At 50.1% G+C, this 27038-nt stretch overlaps 2 long non-coding RNA genes across 2 annotated transcripts; both read right to left on the reverse strand.

Annotated features, from left to right (window-relative positions):
* Positions 1-969: 969 nt before the first annotated feature.
* Positions 970-5318, reverse strand: LOC141578079 (uncharacterized). The gene is made up of 5 exons (XR_012507948.1): positions 5168-5318; positions 3987-4110; positions 2146-2263; positions 1661-1787; positions 970-1259 (listed from the first exon to the last, which is right to left on the reverse strand). It is a non-coding gene; the product is annotated as an uncharacterized LOC141578079 (long non-coding RNA).
* Positions 5319-5648: 330 nt separating this feature from the next.
* Positions 5649-14214, reverse strand: LOC141578080 (uncharacterized). The gene is made up of 3 exons (XR_012507949.1): positions 14091-14214; positions 9044-9125; positions 5649-5752 (listed from the first exon to the last, which is right to left on the reverse strand). It is a non-coding gene; the product is annotated as an uncharacterized LOC141578080 (long non-coding RNA).
* Positions 14215-27038: the final 12824 nt, after the last annotated feature.

Below are 27038 nucleotides of genomic sequence, written 5' to 3' on the forward strand. Positions count from 1 at the left end.
CTCAGCGCTGCAGGTCTTCTACCCCCGCCGTCGCCACCCCCGCACCTTAAAGGCACCGCCAAGTGCACCCCTCCCCCAGCAGGTTGAATGGGACAGGTGTGTCTGGTGATCTGGGGGAGGAGAGGCCACTCCCACACCAGGCAATCGGGGAGACGGGAGCCAATCCACCAGCTCCCCAAGGCAGCCACCTACCCCCGCAACAGCCACCTCTCTTGACCCCTGACCTCACGGTGGCCTCCTCTAGGGAGCAGGCTGACCTTGAGATGGACGTCCGGCGAACTTGGGACAACAGAGACCGCCCTCAGGGCAAACCATGGGGGGAAATGGGAGCAAATGTACCGGCTCCATGGGAAAACCTGCCGCTGCTGCCACCACCCCCAACGTACCACGCCCGCCTCCCGGGGTCAGGCCGACTAGGATACACGTGTCCCGTAACCCAGGGCAACAGAGACATCCCCCAGGAAAAGCCGCGGGGAAGATGGGAGCAAATGGGCCCGCTCCCCCGCTGTAGGCCCCCGACCCCCGCCACCCGTGCACCCTGACTACCCTGCCTCCCGCCCCCAGCAGGCAAAGTGGGACAGGGGTGTCCGGGGACCTGGCGCAGCAGATGCCGCCTGCAGGCCACGCGGCACTGACATGGGAGCTAATACACAAGCTACCCCGGGGCAGCCTCCCTATCCCCGCAGCCACCACCTTACCAGCCCCCTGACTGCACCGCACCCATCTCCCAGGTGCAACCTCACCTGGAGTCGGACCGCAGGCAAATCTCCGGCGGCAGAGGTCGCCCTCAGGCCAGGCCGCGCGGGACAGAATAAATGGAGCTACTCCCTGGAACGGACCCCCTCCCCCTGCAGCCGCCGCCGCCGCCTCCCAGGACCAAGCTCACCTGGAGACCCGCGTCCGCCTCTACGGCAGCAGAAGCTGCCACTGGCTCCGCCGCAGGGGAGAGCTGAGCGAACTGACCGGCTTCCGCGCGGCAGCCCCCCTAACCCCGTGGGCCCCGCACATTAATGGCACCGTCCCGACTCAGCAAGCTGAGTGGGACAGGCGTGTACGGTGACCAGGGGCAGCAGAGGCCGCTCCCAGGCCCGGCAGCCGGGAGAAGGCAGCTATTCCACCAGTTCGCCAGAGGCAGCCGCGCTCCGCCCCCCTGTCGCTGCCGCTGCCCCCTGACCTAACCGCCCCACCTCCCAGGAGCAAGCTTACCTGGAGTCCAACATCTGGCGAATCTCCAGCGGCCAAGGCCCCCCTAGGCCAAGCTGCAGGGAAGAGAAGAAATCGACCGGCTTGCCCTGGCAGCCTCCCACGCACCGCCGCCTCCGCCGCCCCAAACGATTGCACTAGCCTCCCGGGGTCAGGCTGACTGCGAGGATGTGCACTTGCCTTCTAATCCTGGCCACGTGAATGAGCACCTCCCTGCATCCCTACACTCCCTGCACCTCTGCACCCCTGCCACTATCTGCACTTCTGCACTGCCTGCACTTCTGCACCCCTGCACCCCCGCATCCCCTAAACTTCCTGCGCCCTCCACAGCCCCTGCACCCCTGTCACCAGTTACACATTTGCACTGCCTACACTCCTGCACCCCTGCATGTCCCACACACCACCTCTTGGGCCTGTGGCAGAGTCTCTGCTGTTAGACCAATGCACAGGATCTCACATCTTTGCCAGTATATGATGCATCAGTGGACGTCTGGGGTTGGCTGCAGGAAGGTACATGTTCCCGGTCACTAGCCTGGGCCACTAGGGTGATCTCTCTGAGGTCACCAAGGGCGGGCTCAGAGATGCTGTTTTCCGGGAAGAGAGGAGTTGAAACAGGTCTTGAGGGCAGAGCTGTGCTCACCAGGCCGTCCACGCTTCATGTTTTACACAGGGCTTCGGAGAAGTGAAATGGATCCAGCCAAGTAAGACCGGCCTGCTGTACGCCCACCTCAGTCCTGGGCTTTGAGTCAGACCGACTGGCTCCCACCCTCACGGCCCAGTTTTGGTACCTGAATGTTCCCTTTGAGGCATCCCATCAGTTCTCATGAAGAAGTCTGGCTGCTTCCACCCCATGGCCCTCCCTCCTGTGCTGGCCTCAGGAAGTTTCCTTATTTGGGGAAGAAGGCAGCCCACCCCCTACCCCACCCCTCACCATGCTCTCACCCAGGCTGCTGCTCTCTCTGCCCATCAGAGTCTGGAAAGCCATCCCTCTTCAGTTATGTCCCTTCTGAGATGGACTTGCTTCCACTCAATTCTAGGCGAGGATGCACCATGGAATGCACTGGGTAAGAGAACCAAAATAAATACTTTCTTCTGTGAGGTTTTCTGTTTATCTACTGGGATGGGCTGTGTGTAGTTTGCTACAGCTATTGGTGTGAGAGGCTAAAACAGCCTGTGTGTCCTTGTTTTCATCTCCCCGCTGTCTTTGGGTTTTCCCTTGACACTCCTGAGACATTTACTTCTTTTAGTTTTATTCCTGTTATTACACAGGGGCCCTACTGACATGGAGGTAAGGTGTTGGGGGAGCAGGACAGAGCAGGGCATCTGTAGTCCTGTGATTAGTTCTCATTGAGCCTATGCCCTGAGCTGTGACCTCCACAAGTGTGTCTCTTTCCCCCCACCCCAATTTGGGTGAGACAGAAGGGATTTCCCTTCTCCCAGGTTGGTTAGGCTCTGGTAAAATAATTTCTCATTAAAAAAACAAACAAACAAAAAACAACTTCCCCAAATGAAACAGAATGTTTTGGGTATATTTCAATAGAGTTATTTTCTCCTTTCCAGGCAGGAAGCATGAGGAGTTATCCTCTGAGGCCTTCATTCTGAGAACAGGACACGGTCCTGGAGGTAAAATGCATGAAAAAGAGCAGGGGGCCCCTCTGACTGGCCCCCTGGAGTTGTCACACTCGGACTTCCCCACGCTGAGACTTCCACTGGCCTCAGGGACCTGTTAAATCTGCCTGCCCTGGGGGTTGTTACAAAAGCGGGTTCTGCCCTGGGAGCTGTGACTCGCCAAACCTGCCTGGCTGCCTCTCTGTGTTGGGAGCAGATTTTCCCCTCATTTTTCTGGGATCTAAGAAGTACAGTGGGATTGCAGCTCCCTCAGCTCTGGTGTTGTTTTCAGGACAGAAGGAGAAATTTCTGAGCTCCACACGAGCTGGAACAAAGGCTGGAATCCTCCCCTCCTCTGCCTCCGTGCAATAAGTGGCTGTGGTTCTAGCAGAGTTTCTGAAGATGTGGATTTAAACACACACATCCCAGCCCCTACAGGAGCACACAGTCCCATAAATCCCCCCAGTTTCCACTGGTAACTACTGAGCTGATGGGGACACGGGTTTCGGGTCCACAGAGGCCTGACTGCACTACTTGCTCCGTGGCCTATTAACGTGGTTGCTCTGGGTCTTGTCTGAAGTGGCTTGCTTACCGCAGCTGGTACATGGGAAACACAAAATAAGTTCTAGAAACTTCACTTTTTCTCCCTCCAGGGCCTTCAAACATAGAAAGTATTAAGTGAACTCAGACGGCCTAGTCACCGCAATGAGGTCCGTCCAGCCTGGCTCTCCTGAGTGATGGGCACTGACTTGCACCTTAACTCGGAACAGTAGGGGAACCGCCTTCTTCTAACTGGGCCTCTCCCCACACCGGGCACGCCCTCAGCTGAGACGGTGTCAACTCCCCCATTGAGGTGTGTGCTGGTGGCTTCAGTGTGACCTGGCCCTGCCGGGATATGAACCTGCAGTGAGTGAGGTGGAGGGTCGGGTGGAGAGGGGTCCCTTCTGGGGTGGCAGGGGGCCCGGTAGCACCCAGCCCGGCCTGGTGCCTGGGGCTCCCTAACACCTCCTACAGCTCCTGGGTTGGCTCCGGTCCTGGCCAATCCATACACCCTCTCAGCATCTTCTCATTAAGTCCCTTTTTGCTTTTATCAGCGAGAAGTGGCTTCTGTTGCTTGTTCAGTGAAACAGTACATAGGGAAACCAGACTATTTCTAACATCAATAAAATACCAACCTCAGTTATCTCGCCGGGCAGACCGTGCAGCACAAAGGCCTGCAGAGGGCTGTGCGAACGGCTTACGTGAAGGGTCCTCATCATCTGTCTTCAGAGATGCAGAAGCTGGTGGTTCAGGTAAAACCTCAGGGAGGGATTGAGGAATCCAAAGCTGGTTGGTTTCAAAGGCTAACTGGTCAGACCAGACCCCTGAGCTGTGGTCAGAAGCCTAGCTCAACATCACGCAGACTCAGCACCCTAAGTGCCAGGTGGGGGCGGTGGTGTTCCCTTTGCAGGCTCTCATTGGGGATTCACTGTAGTCCCTTAAATGCAGCAGAGATTCCAGCCCCCTTAGCCCCCACCCTGCGTGTTCCATGACACAAATCCCGGGAGTGTTTAATTTTCATCTTTGTTTAGGAGAATGAAGGAGGGGCAAGAGGAGACATAAATTCATACTGACTGACACAAGGTCACAGCCAGTACCTCCTCCTTGGAGAGATATGTGCTCCCAAATTGGTGGCTGGGGGGCTGGGCGGAGACCCTCCACTGGTCCCAGAGGGACTCCCTCATCTGGCCACAACTGATGGGTTGGACAACAGATCCAGAGGAAGACAGAGCATCTTTCCTGGGAATTTGGAACTGACACACAGAAATCAAGTTCACTCATCTGGGGATTGGCGAGGGTGAGAGGCGGTGGTTGGAAGTCAAATGAAACCAGAGCATGAGAGAAAGTTAGAAGTGAAAGAGAGAGAGACAGAGAGACTGAGCTTGTGAGAGCAAATAGTCAGAAAGAAGGAAAACAATCAGGGGACAGAGGAATTCCAGCTCTTGACTGTCTAGTTTGTCCTAGCCCATCAACGACCCCGCGGGATGGTTAATAAAATTCCAGTTTTGCAGATAAGGATAAAGGCTAAAAGAGGTGGGGGCTGGGTTTGGGTGCACAGTTAATTCAAGTGCCGCTGGACCCCTCATTTCCCATTGCCTGAAGGCACTGTAATCCTCACTGGGAACCCTGCGGTCCCCTGACAGCCCAGCACCCTGATCAAATGGCCCCTGCGGGAGTGGGAACCCCTCTGAGGGTGAAGAGTTCCCTGAACCGAGATGCCATGCATCAGCAGGCTCCTGCACACCCCAGGTTAACATCTCCCCAGCTGTGCAGTCTCCCGACCCACTTCCCTCCCTGCCAGGCACCCCTTCCTTACCACCGAGTGTACTGCAGGAATTCAGACACAGGGATGCCCAAAGCAACACGAGCCCACCGGCTATACAAACAGCAGACTCCCAGCCCCACCTGGGTTCCGAGGGGACAGTAGGCGTCCTCAGCTTCCATGTGTCTAAGACAATCTTCTTCAGCTGGTGGTTATAGAGAAAAATAAAAGGTCCAAAACATAGTTCAGTGAGGAATTCCTCCAAGGACCTGACTCCAGAGACTACAACCAGGGGTCCCTACCCCCCGGACTTGGGGTGAAGGTGGATTATTGATCAGCACAACCTCCGGTGGCCCAGCTCCTCAACTTGGCTGCCCAGAGTGGGCTGGGGGAATGGGTAAAGCCAGGGCACTCAGGAAGAGCACAGAGGACCTGATCTCCCCTCTCCGCACTTGTAAACCCTTCCTCAAATCTCAAGGCATCTGACAGAGAGCAGCCACCACAATAAGGAGATGCTCCCATCTCTTCACTCACTCCAGTCTGTTCACTTATGTGCTGAGCATCCACTGGGTCCCAGGACATGACACATAGGATGGCCGATGGGACAGGCTTGGTCCTTCACCCTGGACCCTGTTCAATCTGATGGAAGAATGATCACTCATAAAGAGTTTCTCAAAATTATACAGAGACCAAAGACAAACTGCAGAGTGAACCAAATTTAAAAATATATATGAAGATCCCCCAGTCTCCCCGCCTAAGGTTAACAGCATAAAGCAAAAAGATCTTGCCTTTGATCACCAAGGAAGTTGTCACCCCCTCTCAGGTGGAAAGGACAGTTATTCTTTGAGCAGGACACAGAAGTGCTTCATCGGATTGGACCAGGGCATCTACAGTCATTCAGCAAATGTGTATAAGCTCCTACTACGTACGGGAATCTCCTAACTAGACCAATTCACAAGGTTCTCGGGCTTTATCAGTCAACAAAATAGACATGACTCCCCATCACTGGGGGCTCAGAGTTGTAGTAGAGGAAACAGGCAGCATGTTGGGGGTAGTAAGAGCTTGGAAAAATTAAAAAAAAGAAAAGAGTGATATGAGCAAACTCCGGTGATGGCGGTGGGGTGGGAGGCAGGCAGGAGGGAATAAGGCAATCCTGGCAGATCTCACGGAGTAATGAACTTGAAGCAGAATAGATCCGGAGGAAGAAGGAAGAGCCGGAGCCAGAGGCCCCCTGAGTGAGGGGGAGAGTGTGGGCAGAGAGGCAGAGCACGCCGGGTCCTGAGGCCTTTGTGACGACTTTGGCTCCTAATGAAATGATGACCTGTTTAGTGAGTTTTGAGGGGAGGGGTGATATAGTCCAACTTAAGCTTTTGTGTTTGTGTTTTTTTGTGGGAGGTAATTTATTTATTTTAATGAAGGTGCTGGGGATTGAACCCAGGATCTCTTTTTTTTTTAACATTTTTTATTGATTTATAATCATTTTTGAACCCAGGATCTCTTGCATGCTAAGCATGCGCCCTACCACTGAACTAAACCCACCCCATCAATGTATGCTTTTGCAGGCTCCCTCTGACTCTGTGTGGATGAGAGATTGTAGGAAAGCAAAGATGGAAACAGGAGGCTATTGGTGTCCAGGAAGGGCTGAAGGTGGCTCTTAGGAGGGCGGGGAGCAGGGAGCAGGTGGTTAAGAAGACAGAATACCCAGAATTTTCTAACAAGCTGGATTTGCTGTCTGTGTGTGTAAGAGAAAGACAGAAAGAACATTGTTCCAACATCTGGACCTGGACAATGGGAGGGATGTCCTCTCCATCCACAAGGGATGGGACAAGGTGGGGCTGAGCAGGTGGAAAGGGGCTGGTATCAGCTCAGTTCTTCAATGTCATGGTTAAGGTGTGTATTACATATTGCCACAGAAATGCCTAATAGGTAGAGGAGTCTGTTTTCTTTTTCTTTTTAACATTTAAAAAATATAATTTAAATGTATTAATTGTATTATGTGAATGATTTGGGAAGTTTGTTTCATGCCAAGGTATATGTTATATATAGCCAAATGGAAAATATATCAGAAAGGGGAGAAATGAGGGCTTTCACATAAACTGACTGTCCATAACGTAGGTAAAATTTCAATAAAACCAGTGTTCAGTGCAAAAACCTCATCTTGGTGTTACATAAAAATAAATGAAAAAGGACTATGTTAATATATCATTATTTCATGTTACATAATAGCCCCAAACAAACACACTGATTAACTATGAGGCTTGTAGAAATGCTATTCGCTTTTTTCACATAAATACAGAAATGCAGAAAGGTTCTAAGGTAGAATAAGCATCTTAGTGGAAATAATACAGATTTGAGCATTTTACATGATATATATATTTACTGATACAAAATTTGGAAAAGTAATTACATAGTAGAACATATGTATGAATGTGAAAGCAAGATTAATGAAAGAAAAAGAATGTGAGTCTCAGAGATAAAGGTCCAGATGGAAAGGGCAAATCAGGGAGTTTTGGAGAAATCGAGAAATTGATGGCATGCCAATTTCCAAGGCTGGGTTGCTTCCACCAAAGGAATAGCAGAGAGAGAGATGAGAGGCCCAGGAGCCAACCCTGGGGCACACCCACAGTGTATGTTTGGGAAAAAGAGGAGACATTGGCAAAGGACCAGCCAGTAGACCAAAAGCAGAACACAGACAGAGCGATGGGCTGGAGTTTAAGTTAAGCAGGAACACGGGGGAGGAGGGATGGAAGAGCTGGGTCAAATGCTGCCGAGGGTCTACGCATGATGAGGACTGAAAATTGACCGCTATATTTAGCAACGTGTGGTCACTGATGGCCTTGACAGGGCAGTTTCCATAGAGCGAGGGATCAGGGGAAGAGCCAGAGTGGGTGTAAAAGGGGATGGCTCAAGAGAAGATGCAGACAGTGAGTTTAAACAACTCCTTAAAGATTTGCTGCAAAGACACAGGGTGGCAATTGGTGGGGGTGAATTAGGGTCAAGGAGTGCTGTTTGTTTCTTTTAAGAAGATGGACGTTTATATACTGATGGGAGCCAACTAGCAGAACAAAATAGATGAGGTAGTGAAAGAGAGGATGGTTTTGGGAGTGACAACCCAGAGAAGATGGGAGGGATGGGGCCCTGGGGACTTTTCGAGGAATTGGCTTTCGATGTCACCTGTAATAAGAGGTGGGGCACCGAGAGTGAGGTTACAGACAACACTAGGTGAGCGGATGTGCTGGGAGTTGCTTGTGAAACTTCTCTTCTGTTGGCTTGTTTGCTTGTTCAAAGTAGAAAAGTAACCTTACCAGCTGAGGGATGAGGAGGAAGAAAGAGTTACTGGAGCCATGAGAAGAAGATAAGAAAGAGCCTTCCAGGGAGAATGGGACAGTGAAAAGAGCAGGGGGAGATGGGGGAGTGCGCTCCCAGAAAGTTACATTTTCTCTTTGACGTCCCCAAATGTGTGATGTGTGATTACCCTTCCTGCTGTCTACGAAATAAAAATTAAGTATGGTTCAGAGGAAATGCCATTTCATTCTAAGAGGCTACCTGTTTCTCAGGAATGGCCATCTTAAACTGCAAATATTACAAAAAATGTTGAAAAGATGAACCTGTGTACCTAAAATCCCCTATTTTCTATTAATCTGTTTACTATTTAATTCCCCTATCAATAACTCATAACCAATAATGCCATGATGGAGGTACACTGATGCTTAAAAGGAAATGAGATCTGTATCCTTTTCCTAAATTCCATGGCTTCCTTAATATACAGTTCCCCTTGGAATTTAGGAATGTCTGGTATAAGAAGTGAGAAACAGTTTGAGAAAATCCCGGCTCAGAATTACACAGCACAACCGCATCTCAGAAGTATATACAGCCGTAAAGAATTTTAGAAGCAAAACTCCGTAACTACTCTTAAAGACTTTTGCAAACCTGGGCCTGCCCAGATGTTTCCAAACTGGAAAGGGACTCCAATCACTTGCCTGGTACCGGACCAGAGGCTGGCCAGCCTTTTCTGTAAAAGCGAGAGAGTAAATATTTTCAGTTTTGCAGATCATTTTGTTGTAACCATGCAGGTCTGCAATAAGAAAGCTAAGAGCACTGGGAGACAGGAAACAAATGGGCATGCCCACACCCTCCCTTCCACTCAGGGCAGCTTCTCTGTGGTGGGCAGTTTTGCCACAATAACTTGTTTCTTTGTTTCCATTGGTTTCTTTTTTTCCACCTTACTGCTCAAGCTCAGAAATTCAGGTGGTCCTGGTCCTTCAGCATCCATGCAGAGAGAAGGCTGAGTGGGGTTGGGAACCCCACCTGATGGAGAAGAGAGATTGCTGGGAGGGACACTACGGTGGCCACCATGACACGAGACAATCACACCTTCTGGGGTGAAAGGGAATGAAGACAAGGGAGGCACAGAGCAGTGGGACCCCTAGGTCGCCTGCCAGGCTTTCTCTCCCTCCACAGCCACCCTGGGTGCCTGGGGGGTGTTGGGATTCAGCTACGGTGATTAGGCTGAAGGGACTCAATATAAAGGACCATCCAGCTCCTCACTAGGTTCCAAACGCAGCCCCTCAAAGTCCACCCTCTGAGTTTCTGGAACTCAGCTGGAAGAATAAATGAGCAGGCCAGATCCAGAGCCCAAGCCAAACACGACGGTGGTCACGTGGGGTTGTAACCCCATGCTCAGTGGTAGGGGACGCCTTGCAAATCTGCAGAAATCCCTGTTCCACCTCATTCCTGGGGGAAACCCCAGATCTCCTTCTGCTCTGTCTGTTCTTCTCTTGATGCTATTGTCCTGGATGGATGCAGAGTCTTTGAACCTGGCCCTCCAAACGTACATAAGCAGCCTGTTCGATAAAACAAATTATGCACTTTTTCACATTTGCCAGTTTTTTGATTCCAGAAATTTTGCGGGACTCATTCTCACAGTCTCCTGTGCCCCCACCACTTGGTGGCCCTCTGCTCATGGAAACACCATTTCCCACAACTGCACCCTGCCTCCCAGCTGGTCAGAGGGGAAAGTCCCACAAAGACACAGGTGTTTGTGAGGATCCTGTCCCCCAGCAGAAAGCCTACTCCTGGAGCCACGGACAGGGATCTGGCCTTCTGAGCCGCTCAGCTCTAATTCAAAGCCTAAACTGGGGGCCCCGAACATTGCTGACTGACTTTCTGAGTCACCTGGACTGGAGGGGCCTGATTTTTCTTTCCAGGAATGGATGTAGTGCAGCCTCCATTTTCAGGGCTGATATTGACGATGGATCTAGTTCCCCCCACTGCACCGCAGGAAGGAGAGTCCCTTCCATCCCACAGCTTGGAAACCCAGCCCAGGTAAGTTCTGAAGCAGTGTATTGATGCCAGCTCCAGTATCCCTGCAGAGTGGCCTCTGTCCCTGAATGAGCCCCTTACCTGGGCCTTTTCTGCCCCGACACAACCACACCCCAGTCTGTGCCAGAGATCTGGGGCTCTGTGTGTCCAGGGCACACAGTTGGGACCTGAGCCAGGTGTCCCCTGGGCCTCAAGGGGGAGAGGTCTGCCTCTGCATCAGGGGAAGGTGATCCCTCATGGCTGGCAGGACGCTCTCAATATGGACCTCCAGGCGCCCAGGGAGCAGTTTCCCTGCAGGTGTTAGAAGCCATCATCAGGAGGGCAGGCCCCTCTTTGTGCAGACCATCCCGCAGTGCTGGGCCCACGTGCTGACCACAGAAACCTACATGTCCCCAGGTTACCCCAGGCAACCTCACAAATTCGTCACTTGGTGACCTGGGTACCACGGGATCATTGGCCATCCCATGAGGGTGGTCCTTGCAGGCATGGACTCCAGGTGCTCCCGTTAAGAAATCCCCCTGGGTTTCTGTGGTCACAGAGCCCAAACCAGAAGATTCTAGTCCTGCAGTGACCACCACAGCAGTCACCTCCCCTGTGCATGTCCAGGAACAAATGACAGCAATTTATTGCCAGGAATCGTGATGAACAAGGGGGTGGGATTCCATACTAGTTTTAGGATCCTGGTAACTCACTCTGCACCCCAAAAAGCATCCATGAGAAATGTGTTTATTGGGATATCTGTGCCCCTAGAAGAGCTGTTCCTCAGGGCTCCTGGGACCCTCCAGCCCCTCTCAAGGTTCTCAGAGCTTGGGTCTAAATTTCTATCTCCCTCCTTTGGTGTACAGCCACCTGTGTCTCGTGATCACAGGTCACTTTATTGCATGACTTGGCATGTTCTTAGTTCTCGTCCTCCACCCCTGCACTAGACTCCCATGATGTTCCCACTGACCCTTGGCTCCCTGGGTGGGTCAGGGGGCCCTAAGTCTGCACCCTTCACTCTCCTCCTCTACCCCCAACTCTGAGGCCACCCCTAGGTGGACTGGAAGGTGTTTGTAAATGAGTCTTACACAAGGACATGACTGGACAAAGCAGGGCTCCACCCCCGGAAAGCACACCTGCTCCCTTCTCTGATGAGGACCCCACAGCCCCACATTGCCTCCAGGGGTCTACTCAGCACACAGTCCCCCAGTTCTGGGCAAGGCGTCTCCCTGGAATCCTTGCTTCCAGGCAGAGTCTCTCTGTCCTTCTGAGTTTAGAGTTGTTCCCATGTTCCTGAGCACCAAGGTGCCCAGCACAGACCCTTCACTGACCTGGAGAGACAAGGAAGATATGTGGCCACAGGTATCACAGGACACACCTGCTGGGACCCCAGGCCAAAGGGCCATCCTTCTGCCTTCTCAGGTGTGGATCCCGTGGTACCTTTTTGCAGGGGGCCCAAATGGGGAGTGGGGCCCAAAGCAGTTCATGGGGCTCTCTGGGCAGGGAAGACTTGGGCCAGGCAGCCTTGCCTGGTTTCCCTCCTGGGGCACTCTGAAAACTCCTGCTCCTCTGGCTGTGGCTGGAGGCCCCCCAAACTTCAGGGCGGGGCCCTTTCTCTCAGCCTCCACTGCCTCCAAAGCCACGCTGGAGCTGGCATGGGGAAAGAGCTTTCTTGCCCTCTTGTGGCCAAGCTGCCAGAGGTGGATGCTGCGGGGAACTGGAAAGAGTTAGCAGTTGCTCAGATGTGAGTGGTTAGGCAATTTGACACCCTGTCAACTAGCCTTAAACATTGGAAAGAGGGCTTTCCCGGGAAAGCTGGAAGTTACTTTCAGTAATTTGTTTAAAGATTTCTTTTTTTTTTCCCTTAAAGACTCATAAAACCTCTCCCAGGTCATTCCTGGTATGGACCATTATCCAGGGATCAATCGGGAAATGCAGGAGGAGAGGGGTGGGGGTTGGGGAGAGGGTAGGTGAGATCAGAGCCCACAGAGAGGAGATGCCCCTCCCAGGAGCCACAAACTGGGCAGTGGCTGCTGGCATCCAGCTCTCCTGTTCTCAGGCCCATTTCATCTGTGGGGTGTTTCCAAAAGAAACAATGGTGGAAGGGCCATGGAGGACCCCTAGACCTCCCAGAATAGACAGGGGGAGCAGAGTCACCATGCTGGCCCAGAGCTTGGAGACAGACCTGCAGTGGAGACCACAGGTCTTCTGAGAAGCCAGTTTCGAAATAAAGGCAGTATGCGCTGGAATACCCATTTCGAGCAATTGCTTCATCATAGACATGTAATTTACATAGTTCTTCTCACCACGAAACTGTGTTCCCAACACGCTACATGAATGACGGCTTCAACACACATTCATTTCTGAGATGTGAACAAGTGTAGAGCTGCTCTTTCGTCCAGCATAATGGGCATGGTTACACCTAGGAAAGCTTACCAAGATTTCTCAGCAACAGCCAATTTCGAAATAAAGGCAGTGTGCGCAGGAAAAGCCAGTTGGAGTGAGGGCTTCCCCATACACATGTAAGTTATATAGTTCCCCTCACCATGAAACGCTGTTCCCAACATGCTACATGCATGAAGGTTTTGACACACATTCAGTTCTAAGAAGTTAGCATGTGGAGAGCCGCTCTTTCATTCAGCATAAAAGGCCTGGTTACACCCAGGAAGATTTACTCAGATGTCTCAGCTGGTTCCTTCACCCAGATTCAAAATAAAGGCCGTTTTTGCTGGGAAAGCCTGTTGGAGCGTGTTCAGAGCTGTTTCGGGCTCTGTCCCAGCTGGAGGGTGCAAACCCCAACCTCCAGAATGAGGGACAAGGACCCCACCGGCCAGGTGGTGTTGCCTTTGCTGGGGAACAGTGATCTTTGGGTTAGATATTTTGCAGCTCTCTCTAAAACCTGTTTTGACTTAAGTTTGCATCCTAGTCACCAGTTTCAGGGCAACAGAAAAAGCATATCCTACATCCCTTTGCACTGAAATCTCCCCAAAAGAGCAAATATTTGCCCATGAAAATACCAGCTGCTCTTCTAAGGCCCCCTAAATACCCAGCAGAGTGGCCGGTGCACTCTTGATCAGGAACAGGATGAGAGGGACCAGCGGTCTTCCAGCAGGCTTGGCCTGGTGTGGCAGCTGCGCTGTGGGTCCGTGGTGGGAGGGCCATGCAGGGAATCCTGTTTGAGGGGCCTCTGTGCACGTCTGCATTATGCTCTGAGGTTTCATACAAAGCTCCAGGCATCCTAACTGGTCAGATACAGCCCCCACCCTCGGGCTGGAACCACCAGGACCTCAGTACCTGTAACAGGGACGGTGCCCGGTGTGGGGAGAGGTCATGGGACACTCCGGGGGCAGGGGTAGTGGTGCTGGGGAAGGCAGGGGGTGCAGTGAATGGTGGAGGGAGCAGGGTCCCTTGCTTGGGGGTGAGAGTTCTTGGGGAGACCACAGAGCATGGCACACACAATCCCCACCCCATACCCCAAATTCCTAGCCCCGCCAACACAGGGGCTTCTCTGAACACTCTCACCGTGGCTAGCCTGTAAGACCGCACCTAACCCGGCATCTGGCACCCCTGCCCTATCTCCCTTCTTAGGACAGATCCCGTCTCCTTGGAAACTGCCCAGCAGCGTGAATTCAAGGCCGGCAGCGGGCCTGGAGGATCTGCACTTCAGGTGCCCTACCTGGCCAGCCGTTTGTGCCTTGGCTCAGTCCTCTATCTTGCCCAACGGCAGCCTGGGTCCACGTCCGGTGCAAGGGGAGGCCGCGGAGCCCAGGCTGAGCCACACACACGGACAGGTGAGGGTGTCCCCGCCCCGCTGCCCCACCGCCCCGCAGCCCCGCCCACTGGTGGCAGCACCGCCCCAGCATCCGGCCGGCGCCACCTGCAGGTGAGGACGTCTGCCCGGCACCGCCCGCCCCGGCCCCGCCCAGCTGCCCCATAAGCCTCCCCCCAGCCCCCGTCCTGGCCGAGCCCTGGCTCCCATTGGCTCCGCAATTTCTGCCCTCTCACGTCTAGCCTCGGGAGGACACAGACGCAAGAGCTAGAGGAGGGCCCCGCGGCGTTGCCATGGCTACATGCGCCGCGCTCTGCGCGGGCCGGTGTGAGCTTCTGGGGCGGGCAGCGGGCTCCGGAAGTGTGCAGCTACCCGGGACCATGGCGGTGCTTGCTGCTGGGGCTGGCGGCTTGCTCGCCTGGGCGACTAGTTCTTGCCTGGTCAGTCGGCGGCCGACATCCTGTCTGGGGCGGCATCCCACAGACGGTAAACGTACGGCCGCGCCATTGGCGGGGCCAGTGGACATGGACCGGGGTGGGATCCGGGTTGGTGTGGCTGCCGGGGAGGCGCTGTGGTGCCAGGGAGAGGGTTGGGGCGGGGAGGACAGGGCTGGGGCACAGCCTCGGGCTTTCCTCCCCCTCGGGCACTGGGGCTGGGACCGCGAGTCCGGGTAGCCCTGCTTGGCCGCGGCCTCCCAGAACCCCCGGGAAGGGCAGGCGGAGGACCTGACTTTTATGAAGCGGGGCCTTATCCGGGTTTTGAAGAGCCCCAGAATCAGATGTTTGAATGAGGTGGTTTATCAGCCTTGTTTATCTGCAGGGAAATTTCAGTTCCATCCAGATGTTGGCTCCTTCGGTAAAACTCAGGAATAAGACAAGGGTCATTGTCGATTAGCAGTTATCTAGGGCTTGACTCAAAATAGACTGTGCGGGGTGTAGGGATGGTAGATGGGCCTTCCCTCTCAAAGTTGGCAGTCTTCTGGGATTAGAGGCCCCAGTTGAGGATTACATCTTCATCTGCGGTAATGGAGGTTGTGGGAACATTAACACAGAGAAGGGAGGAGTGTGGCTGCGATAACTCATTAAAGAAGCCAGGACCCTTGCCTGGCTCTTGTGTAGGAGAGTCTCGCCTAGGGTAGGGCAGCAGTTATCAAAGTGTGTCTGAGGCCCCTGAGATGCAAGACTATTTTCATAGAAACGCCGGTATGTCACCTGCCTTTTGCACACTCTTGCACTCCCGAGTTTCCTGTGGGGATTTCCAGGGAAAACCTGGTCTGTGATATCAAAAAACAGGGAATTTAGAGGCAGATAGAATTCAGAACTCACCAGTCCAAAAGAGTTTTGCAGAAATTAAAATCACTGCTCTTCTTCTCATTAATGATTTTTGTTTAGAAAAATATACTTATTTTTTGCTTAAGAGTATTAATGGTAACATGTAGTAGGTTGTTATTATTTTTAAGTGAAATCATAAGCATTTTTTAAAGTTCTTATTTAAGTTCTAACACAGGAACTATTGATAGATTTAACCCACATAAACAGCAGCCGTTTGGAGTCCTCAGTAATTAAGAGTGTACAGGGGTCTGTAGGCCAAGAAGCTTGAGAGCCCCTGGAGAATGTGTGCTCAGGTACTAGTCAGGTACTTAGCGTTGTTAGACAGATGCCAAGATGTCTTCTGCATGTGCTCCCGGACTCGAAGTAATTGGCCACATGGAGACGGGTGGGCAGTGCTTCCACTATACAAACCAGAAGCTGCTGAATGTGTCTGGATTGTAGGCCATGGGCTGTGCAGGGATTCCCGTTGTATCTGTTCTATCTAAGCCGGGATTCCTGTGCAGAGTCTTGGCCCTGAAGACCCGCTCTCCTTTGCTCCCTGCCAGGTACCTTCTGTGTGACGTCAACCCTCCAGAGGGCTTCAGCCTCCATAGGAGCGTCTGTATCCACATCGCCTTCCTCCTGAAGACCCTGCTGAAAATGGAAGAATCGGTGCTGGTGATACCACCTTGGGGCCGCCTCTACCATTGGCAGAGCCTGGACATCCACCAGGTCCGGATTCCCTGGTCTGACTTTTTTGATCTCTCAAGTCTCAACAGAATCATCCCTGACACTGAGTACCAACCGTTCATTGCAGGGGAGATGGTGATCGTTTAACTGGGGCCAGACGGTTGTTGTTCTGGTTCTGATGTGAACATCAGGCCATCTTGCTTCGGGCTTGTCGGTCTGCTAAGGGGTCCTGCTCATGTTTCCCGCACTGCAGGTGAATTTGGTCTTTCCATAGTTTTTCTCAGGAAATAGATCTGAAGTGTATGAGATATGTGTTCCCTCCGCTCTGAAAATCCTGGCCTCCTGGTGAGATGGAGCGGTGACAAGAAGGCCACTGCCACACAGGCCTTGTCTAAGGAGGACTCGCTCCCTGGGCAGTAAGGGCCATTCTTACCTGAAGGAAAACACGATGTGTGTGTAGCATGGGCCACGTGCTGGGGAAGGTATGTAACCTCTCATTCAGTATAATTTGGTCCTGCTCAAGCTTCCCATTTTACTTTCTGTAAGAGGTAAGAGTTGAAGATTTTCTTTGAATAAAGGTATTTAGAACTTATCTTTTTCTTTAATTGAAATGTGGTTGATTTACAATGTTTTGTTAGTTTCAGATATACAGCTGTTTTGTTAGTTTCAGGTATACAGCATAGTGATTCAGTTGTACATATACATAGTCTATTCTTTTTCAGGTTCTTTTCCATTAAAGGTTGCAAGATACTGAATATTTTCCCCTGTGTTCTGCAGTGAATCTTTGTTGTTTGTCTATTTTACATATAGTAGTTTGTAATTGTTAATCCCAAACTCCTGTTAGTTTTCTAAGTCTGTGAGTGAGTTTTTGTTTTGTAAATAAGTTCATTTGTATCATTTTTAAAAATTCCACATACAAGTGATATCATATGATACTTGTCTTTCTCTGAGTTATTTCACTTTAGTGTGATAATCTCCAGGTCCATCCATGTTGATGTAAATGTCATTATTTCCTTCTTTGTTATGACTGAGTAATATTCTTCTATATCTAAATTCTACATCTTTATCCAATCATCTGTCTGTGGGTGTTTAGTTTGTTTCTATGTCTTGGCCATTGTAAGCAATGCTGCTGTGAACATTGGGGTGCAGGTATATTTTGGAATTAAGGCTCCCTCTGTATATATGCCCAGGAATGGGATTGCTGGATCAAATGATAAGTCTTTTTTTAGTATTTTGAGGACTCACCATACTCTTTTCCACAGTGGCTGCACCAAACTACATTCCCACCAACAATGTAGGAGGGTTCCCTTTTCTCCACAGCCTCTCCAGCATTTGTGGTTTGTGGATGTTTGAATGGTGGCCATTCTGACTAGTGTGAGATGATAACTTATTGTAGTTTTGATTTGCATTTCTCTGATAATTAGCAATATTGAACCTTTTTTTCATATTCCTATTGGCCATTTGTATATCTTCATTGGAGAATTGCTTGTTTAGTTGTTCTGCCCATTTTTGGACTGGGTTGTTTATTTTTTTTTCTTATTAAGTTGTATGAACTATTTATATAGTCTAGAATTTAAGCCATGTTCAGGCTCATCTTTTGCAAAAATTTTCTCCCATTCCATAGGTTGTCTTTTTGTTTTGCTTATGGTTTCTGTTGCTGTGAAAAAGCTGATAAGTGTAATTAGGTCCCATTTGTTTATTTTGTATTTTATTTCTGTTGCTTGGGTGTATTGCCCTAGGAAAACATTGGTGAGATATATATCAAATAATATTTTGCCTATGTTTTCTTCTGAGAGATTTATAGCGTCTTGTCTAATGTTTAAGTCTTTAAGCAATTTTGAGCTTGTTTCTTTTTTTTTTTTTTTTTGCGACTCTATTGTATGCTTTCGATTTGTGGTTATCTATTTTTTCAAGTATATCAACTCATTACTATATCTATTTCCTTTAGACTGACAATCACGTAGGCTCCAACACATCCTAAGAATAATGAGAAAAAAAAAAGAAAGAAAGAGAAAAAAATCTATCTATTCATGCTACCGTCTCCCATTACCACCTTTTTGTATTTTGATGTACTTTTTCTTTTTTCCATCTTCATGTTTATTGTCTTGTAACTCGTTATTGCATTTCCAACTATGGTTTCCCGTTTGTATAGCATCCTGCTTTCTTTCTGTTTAGAATAGAAACTTTTAATGTCTCGGTTTGGTTCAATAATGCTGAATTATCTCCCCACTCCCCTCCCCCCCTGCATCTCTGAATCCTCAGTGCAGGGAAGCCAAACCATCCTTGCCTTCATCGGTTCTGGGAAAGCAATCTTCATAGTGGGAAAGAAAACATTGAAAAATAATATTCTGTGTGTTGCTTTCTACCCTTGCCCAGAGAGTGAGAATCACCTCTGAAGGCGGAGGAAGAAAGTTGGAGGTGCGGGGCACAAAGTCTTTTGTCCTTTTGCTACTGAAAAAAATGATTGCTTTTGTAATTAATGATGATGCCCTTTAAATTGGTGAGATCGAGATTCTACAGCTTCAGCGCCTGTGAATAACCAGCCGGGAGAAAGCTCTCCAGGGCCCCTGCAGTGGGAAAGGCAGCCCCTCTGAGCACCTGTTGTTCTGTGTTCTTCCTGACTCCACATGGGTTTGCTACGCACCGCACCGTGCAGGACGATGCAGTTACCCGAGGTGGAGGACAGGGAGACCCCTGCTGGGTGGAGAGCCACAGGAGCCCACATTTGAAGGACAAAGTGAAGAGTAGTGGGGCGGGCATAGGAGGAGAGGATGGTTGAGACCCAGGATGGTGTCCTGGAGTCCAGCAGGCGAGGCTGGCGGGGCAGATGGGGCCCTGGGGCATGGGCAGACCTTGAGGGATCTGAAGCAAAGATATGAACCAAGAGACTGGATTCGTGTGGGCGTACAGCGCCCCCTGGATGCCGCGGGGCAGTGCAGCAAGCCCAGGAGGAGCGGGCAGTTCCCCAGAGTTGGGTTGACAGGTCACAACCAATTCACTGGGGACCGAGAGGTACCGAGATTTTGTTAACTTTTTGTCCCTCTTCCTGGAAAAAAGCTGCTTCCTGTTGAATAGCCTGTGTCATTAGTGAGAATTAAAGACATGAAGCAACATTTCCTCAAAAGTCATCCATTGTGTAGTTGTTAATAATGGTCAAATGCAGACTTGAATAGACTAAATCAAACATTCATCATCGGATTTTAAAATCCTTTAAAATAAAAATTCTTGCTGTCTTTGTTCTTCATTTCAGGGTTCACTTGGTGATAATAATAGTAAACAAAGCAACAGCAAACCCTTACAGAACTCTGTCCTGCTGTTCCAGGAACTCTGTGTTCACGACAACCCAATGAGGTGGCACTTTACAGGAAGGACAGTCATTAATCACACAGCTAGTAAATGGCAGACCTGGGACTTGAACCCAAGCTGTCTGGCCCCAGAGCCCCCTCTCAGGCCTTTCACTGCAGCTCATCACTTGGCATGCCCGACACAGGCCAGCATTAAGGAGCAGCGTGACCTTGGCCAAGGCTGCTTCACCGCTTGGTCTCTGTTTCCTCATCTGTAGAATGGGGGTGTGGGCAGTGAATTCTGTGAGCTCAGTGGTCACTTCCTCCAGCTCTGCTATTCTACTGCTTTAAGTTAATTTATTAAGTATCTGAGCCTCTGAATGGGCCACACTGGAGCTTTGCTAGGACCTGGGCTACGGAGAAAAGTAAGATCAGCCTGCTTCTCCAAGGAGCCTGTCTCCCTCCACGGGAAACAGCTGCAAGGCCCAGGTTCCCTCGCTGGCGGACGGGGGCTGGGCAGGAAAGTCTGATAGAAGATGGAGGCAGAGCCCCTCCGAGAACAGTGTTGGCCACACAGCTCTCAAGAACGGGAGCGTCTGTCCAGGCTGCTGAGAGGGGTGTCCTCGTGAGGCCAGCAGCCCCCCCAAATTAAGCCCTCAGGACAAAGATCCAGCCAGCCCTGCAGTGTCACCATAGAGCCAGTCCATCCTCATCACTGTGCCCCTGTGCTACTTTGTCCTGGGGCCTCTCTTTCCCCTACACCCAGAAGACTCTTCTCCCTCTCTTTTCTGAGTGTCCCCTCACTTCACCCGTGGTCCCTGCTTCCTGGCCCACCATCTCTGGAGTTGACACTTTGCCCCCTCACACCCCCCGTTTGATAAGGAGCCTGGGTTTGCCTCCTTGTGCTCACTTTCCCCTTTCAGATGATTGCTCCTACTCTCCTGGGAGCACCTGGAAAACCCAGATCCTTTCCTAGCAGTGCCTGCCACCCTGGCCTCCCTGCTCATCTGCCTCAGTCAGGAGCACCTGGACCACAAGCTCTGTATTGCCTCGCCTCCTACCATCAAGACGTCAAAGTTCATTCTCCCTCCACCACCCAGTATGTTCATTTTAGAGTCTTCTTCACCGTCAGCCTGAGCCAGCCACCCCCCATTCACCCTACCCACGGGCTCATACCCGGGTGTGTCTCCACCCCAGGTCCAGCCTCTCTCCTTTAAGTGCCCACCTCTAGCCGTCCAGCTTCTTCTCCACCAGCCTCCCTGGCCCTCCTTCACCCTCACTGGGGCATCATGCACTGACTCCTCTGCTTTCCTGCCTGTCCACATTCCTCTTACTTCCACTACCCCACCTTCCAGCTCTGCATCCACATTCAGCACTCTCTTTATGACAAACAAAACCCCCTTGAGCCTTGACCTTTTCAGTTCCTCACCAGGCCGACTTCCATCTCGGTTCACCCAGCTCTACTTGTTCTGAGCCTGCAGGCAGCAGGCTCTCCCAGCACAGATTTCCAAGACTACAAATCAATGCCCACCATGTTGCCGCTGCCAGGCAATCCTCCAGGATTTCTCTAGTGAGCACATTTCCCCACTTATCACTCAGTGGTGTCAACATTCTCTGCTCTCTGCACACCTCTAAGCTTCCCTCTGTCTCTTCCCTGACTCCCAGCAGATGGTCTTCCCTCCTGCTTCAGAGAGAATGACATGTCACTGGAAAGGAACTCGCTCACCTGCAGCAAATCTTCTCACCTCATCTTTTATCTGTCCCTCTCCCACCTGGACTCTAGCTGTAGTTCTTAATTCAGTGAGTTTAGTTGACATATATATACACAGTTAAAAGCATAGCACACTATCGCCTACCTTCTAGGGCTTATGTTTCAATTTAACATAGAGTGTGTGATTCATCCACTTCGCTGCATGTACCTGCAGTTCATTTGTTTTAACTGATCTTAAGTGTTGTGTGTGTGAAAGTAACACAAGGCAAGGGTAAGCCAGGATTCAGGATGCTGGTTACTTCCTGTGAGAAGAGGCCAAGTGCAGGTTAGGACACAGTATGTCACTGTCAATAGTCCTGTTCTGATGCTGGGTGATAGGTTCACAACTGTTTCTTATAATATTAATTTTAATACATAAATACTTCTCAAAGGCACCTAAGGTGAGATTGTGTCATGAACCAAGGCATACAATGTGTAATATTACATCATTATTGTTATGTAATCTTGTTATAAAATATATTAATCATAATCCTACATTGTTATGTATTATATATTATATAGATGCATGAATTATATATTATGTATATAAATACCTACATACGTATTATATACTATCTGATAATAAATAAACAGAACATATTATGGTAGTATATCTACTATTATGTATTATTTAATAAATAATAACATACTGTATCCTGTTATATGACATGGCACCTAATCTTTAATCAAATAAAAATATGCCACTATATGTAATGGTAATTAATAAAATTAAATGAAAAAGCCCGCAGCTTTTAACGCCAACACCGCTTCAGCTGTCACTATCTTTTTTCTTCCCTTTCATGGCCGAGGTCCTCACAGTGCTATCTGTTCCCCCTTTCATCTCCTTGTCCTGAGCCTTCCTCTTCCTCCCATCCCATGCTGCCTTCTGCCCCGTGGCCCCTCTAGTCACCAGCGGCCTCTGGGGCACTGATTTTCGGAGATGGTCTCAGGCCCCTGCTCACCTGCCTGTCCGCTGCCCCTGCCACCGCTGGTGGGGGCGGGGTTGGGGTCAGAATGCACCTCTTGTCCTGGAAGAGAACACAGCACAGACTGTGACCAGCAGCAGGTGTGGCCGGGAACTGCAGGACTGGGGGGAGAGCCAGACTGTCTGCATCCAGACCGGGGGCTCTTGGAGTGTGAAGAAGCCCAGTCCTCACTGCCCCTGAAGTGAGGAAAACACCCTCAGGTGAGTTAAAGTGCTTAAGACCTAGGTCTGTTGTCTGGAAAAGACAAACGGGTCCCTAAGGGGAGGGTAGTTGATGTTCCAGTCCCCACCAAGGCCCTAAGGGCTGGCGGGGAACCAGGCTGGATGCTCCACTGGACCCAGTGCCCCCACGGGGCTGGGGCCTTCGGGAACAAGCAGAAAGCCCTCAGTCTCTGGGGGGAACGGGGCAGTGTGGGAGCATCCCTGCAGCGAGTCAAGTGACGTCAGGGCTTGTGGGATCCTTTTTTATGGCCACACCGAGCCTCAGCAGAAGCCATGGCAAAAGTGGATTCCTGTCTCTCCAGGTGCCATCTTGTCTGAGTTCCAGGATTCAGACCCGATCCCCTGGGGTGCTGGGACATTTATACACAGAGGCGGCTCGAGGAGGCCTCAAGAGGGTGGTAATGGCCTTCCTGCCAACACGATTACACAAAGATCAATCAATCGATGGGAAGTAAATAAGAACCATGGTCACATCTGGACCCCAAGCTTAGACGTGGTATATGGGTGACATTTATCGACAATCCAGCGAGGTTCTGGTCAGAGCTAGAGGCCAGGGCAGCAAGATGGGAGTGGCACTAAGGAGCATTGTGGTGCAGAGGCTAGACTGGGGGTCTGCAGGCTCCTCCCAGGAGGAGCCTCAGAGTTTTGGAGGTGGCTAACTTGCCTGATTCGTGTCACCAGCAAGTGATGCCACGTGCTGAAAATCAGCTATAATCCTGAGCCGGGTCAGCCCTGGGTGATGTGATAAAAGCTCCTACAAGAGGGAGCACCAGGCGGATAGTGAACCAACCAACAGGCTGATGCGTTTCTGGCCTGTGTTTATCGTGCTTTCATAGCCAAGAATGAGGAGAGAGTTGAATGGCTCACCATGAAGATTTTAACAACTTAAGAGGTTTCCGTGTCTCACTGCATTTCAGTGTCACCCGGAGGAATTCAGGAGGTGTTTAGACCCAGTGGAGACTAACGGCATCTTGGTTCCTCAACCTGGCAAACCTACCAGCCCTCTATGGCCAGACCTTGTCAAGTGCCTTCCCTTGTAACAAAACCTTTCCACCCACGATTGTGGTATGCTTTTATTTTTTTTAATTAATGGGAATGAAGATACCTTACAGCCTCCTCAGACCTTTCCTTGGGGCTTCTGCCCTTAGACCCCGGCAAGGGGGCCCTCTGACCTGGGTCCTGCACTACAGAGGGTCCCTCTGGCCCTGACACTTCCTCTGGCCATGCCCTCCATGGGGTGGAGTCAGCAGGGCCAAGGGGACATGGTCATTGGCTCCGCCCTGTGCTCTAGAAACCCAGACCACAAATGCCCTGTCTCAGCAGCCCCTGACCCATTTCTAGTGCCTGCATCAGCTCTCCCCAGAGTTCAGATTCCTAGGACTCACAGAGAGGCCAAAGCATAGCTGTTTGCATGGAGGGTATGAGCAGAGCCCGGACATGAGGTCTGTGTGTCCCCCTGTGCACATCCAAGGCCCCTTGTGGCAAGGGATGGACCCAGCATTGGGAAGAAAACGGTCAGGCTAGTGATCAGAGACTGGGAATCAGCTCTCCCCACACGCTCACTTTCTTTGCCGGACTCCCCTGTGTCTGGGAATTCTAAATTTGAACCTGGCCTTCCCCCTTATAATGAATGTATATTTGTAAAGGCAGGAGATTAGACCCTACTGCACTTAACATGTTTACATGTATAGGATGTGAGCTCCCAGGTATGCTCTGGCCCTGCACTTCCAAAGGTCCAGAGCAGTTATGTTGGCTCTACTGAGACTGTAAGTGGTAAAGACCATCTCCAGAGAGGAGGGGTTCCTGCTTCACGCTCCAAAGTCAGGATCTTCTGAGTGGATAAAACAATGGACACTGTGACCCTCAATTGTAAATTGATTTAGAATAACGCCAAAGTGTGTAAGACGTGTGTGTACGCATGCACGCACCTGGGGACGTGTGTGGTACATGACTGTGTGTGTGTGTGTGCATGCGCATGCCTGGGGATGTATATGGTTCTGTATGTTATGTATGTGTGTGCGCCTGAGAGCGTGTGTGGTTGTGTGTATGTTATGAGTGTGTGTGTGTTACATGACTCCATGTGTGTGTGCCCGTGGGGATGTATGTGGAGCAGAGCCAGTGTGTCTGCACGTGTGTTTGTGTGTACGTGCATGTATTAGTTTTAATAGTAGAAGCTGTCCTTTAGAATTATGAAGTAGTAAAAATTGTATGATGTCCTTGGCTGTATAATTCAAAATTAAAATAATCTTCAATCACCAGAAATTTAGTCCCCCTCAGATTCTGATTTTTTTTCCATATTGATTATGTCTTCATTTCACTGATGAGGAAACTGTAGCTTAGAGATGTTAACTGACTCAACCAAGGACATGGAGCTAGCGAGCCCAGGACCAGGACGCAGTCCAAGCCACGTTGTTCCAGAGGCCTGGAGCCCTGCTCACGATCATGCGTGGCCTCTTGGCAGGGGAACAGATTCTGATGGGCTGTGGCCAGCGTGCAGGCTGCCCAAGCCGGGGATTCGGGAAGCTGGGCGGAGAGTACCAGACAGCAGACAAGAGTGAAGGGCTGCTCAGAAGTCAGATAGGTTCCTAGGTCTTGGATGAGGAAGGATGCTCACTGATAATCCTTGATCCCTTTGCTGGTGGCTAAAAGGGACCAAGGCCTATGAGAGCACTTCTGGGAGCTGCCTGCCAAAACCTGGAAAAGGACTGCTCAGGACTGGCTCTGCAGTAGGAGCAGAGGAAGGAAATGCCGCCTCTTGGTGGACATTATTGGTGATGGCAGTAGGAGGCCTAGCAGCCTTGGCATAGAGGTGGCAGGACAAGGTCCTAGTGGATGATCGTTTTCAAGTGTCTTAAAAATCATTGCTTCATATATTTTATCCATTTTGTGGTTTATTGTAGGGTGGTAATTATGGTCAGTGTTACTCCATATTACCTGGATTAATTAATTTTTTTATTGTTAATTTTCTCTTCAGTGATTTGGAAGCTATATTACCTCTTAATGAAAATTCTCTCTAAATTTTTAAAAATCATCTCTAAGTTCGTAACTTTATATGCAATTGGACCAGTATTCCTATAAGAGTCTCAAAAATGAAATAATCTATTAGATCCTGTTCCTCAATAATGAAAAATTTAGCATATTTTACCTCTCTGCTCTTCCAAACTGTGTGTGTGTGTGTGTGTGTGCGTGTGTGTGTTTGTGTGCTCCAGTTACTTTTTAGACAGTTGCTTTAAGTTTGTTACATTAACAAAGAAAATATAGGTATAAACATCTTGGATTTCATTGCTCACTAACACTATTTAATTCCATGTGTTTCCCACTTTTGAGTTATTTACTTATCGGGATTTCCCAATCAACTGGACACAAGATTGACTAATTTTTTTCAAGCGGTTGACTTGGAAAACTTTCATATCTATATGCAGATTTATGTTCTCCTCATCAACAACTCTCAGTGTGTTGTTCATAGCCCAAACCTTATTTTAAATTAAGGCATTGTCTTTCATCACCAAAAAAAAAAAAAAAAAAAAAAATTCTTAATTTAAGGTGCTGTCTTTTTATGGCTGGCTAGTCTTGTATGCTGAATGGATATTAATAGAGATTTCCTTAACCTTCCTCCTTCTTTTTGCCATAACTCGAATTCATTGAGAAGCATGTTTTTACCATTTATCACATGGGCTTCCACTTTGACTTCCGCCTTAAACCATCACCCCACTCTTTTTCTCCATGCTTATTCCTGAAAAAGTGAGCTCTCTATCTGTTTAAAGGTGGTTCCAGTTAAAGATGTGTGACTCCCTGTCCAAAGGTCCAAAGGAAGAGAAAAGGAAAGATTCCTGTTTCTGGTGGTTACATTTTGTCAGCTTAGAGATCTAGTTATCCGTGTGGCTGCGGTGGAATCTGCAATATCTTGGCACAGAGTTTCCTTTTTCTGGCTTACTAGGGGAGCCGCATTAGCTGGGGTCAAGGCGCTGTGGCCGTTGTCAGGATCCCGGGGCTGAGGCAGCCCCTCTCCCTCCTTGTTATTTTGATCTTGCAAACTGGGTCCCAGCTATGTGAACCCTGGACCTGGCGGCCAGGATCGCCCCCCATGCACCGTGTCCCCAGTTCCTCGGCGTCCCTCACTGCTATCAGCTAGTTCTAGTAAGAGTACGAGATGGCTTCCGCTGCGGTCCTTCCTCCTTCCTCTCCAGGCAGGCCCTCCTTTCCCACTAGTTGGCCCTAAGCCTTCTCTCCTGCGCTACATAAGCTGACGGAATTCCTCAGGGTTTCCAGCAGGTAGATGGCGCTCTTCTATGTTTGGACCCCTTCAGTGCTTGCAGTGGAAATTTAGGAGGTGGGAAGGAGGAGCTTGGGGGTTCTCCTGATCTAGGGGCTCCCTATCCAGCAGATTCAACTAACTGTGGATTGAAAATACTCGGGAAAAAACACAAAGTTTCAAAAAGCAACACTTGAATTTGCCATACACTGGCAACTACTTACATAGCATTCATGTTTTATTAGATACCAGAAGTAACCTAGAGATAATTTAAAGTACACAGGAGGACACAGCAAAAGAGAAAGTGACAACAAATATACGTGTATATTCATGTATAACCGAAAACTTCTGCTGTATACTGG

This window comes from Camelus bactrianus, chromosome 7, assembly GCF_048773025.1.
Source record: "Camelus bactrianus isolate YW-2024 breed Bactrian camel chromosome 7, ASM4877302v1, whole genome shotgun sequence".
Taxonomy (NCBI): Eukaryota; Metazoa; Chordata; class Mammalia; order Artiodactyla; family Camelidae; genus Camelus; species Camelus bactrianus.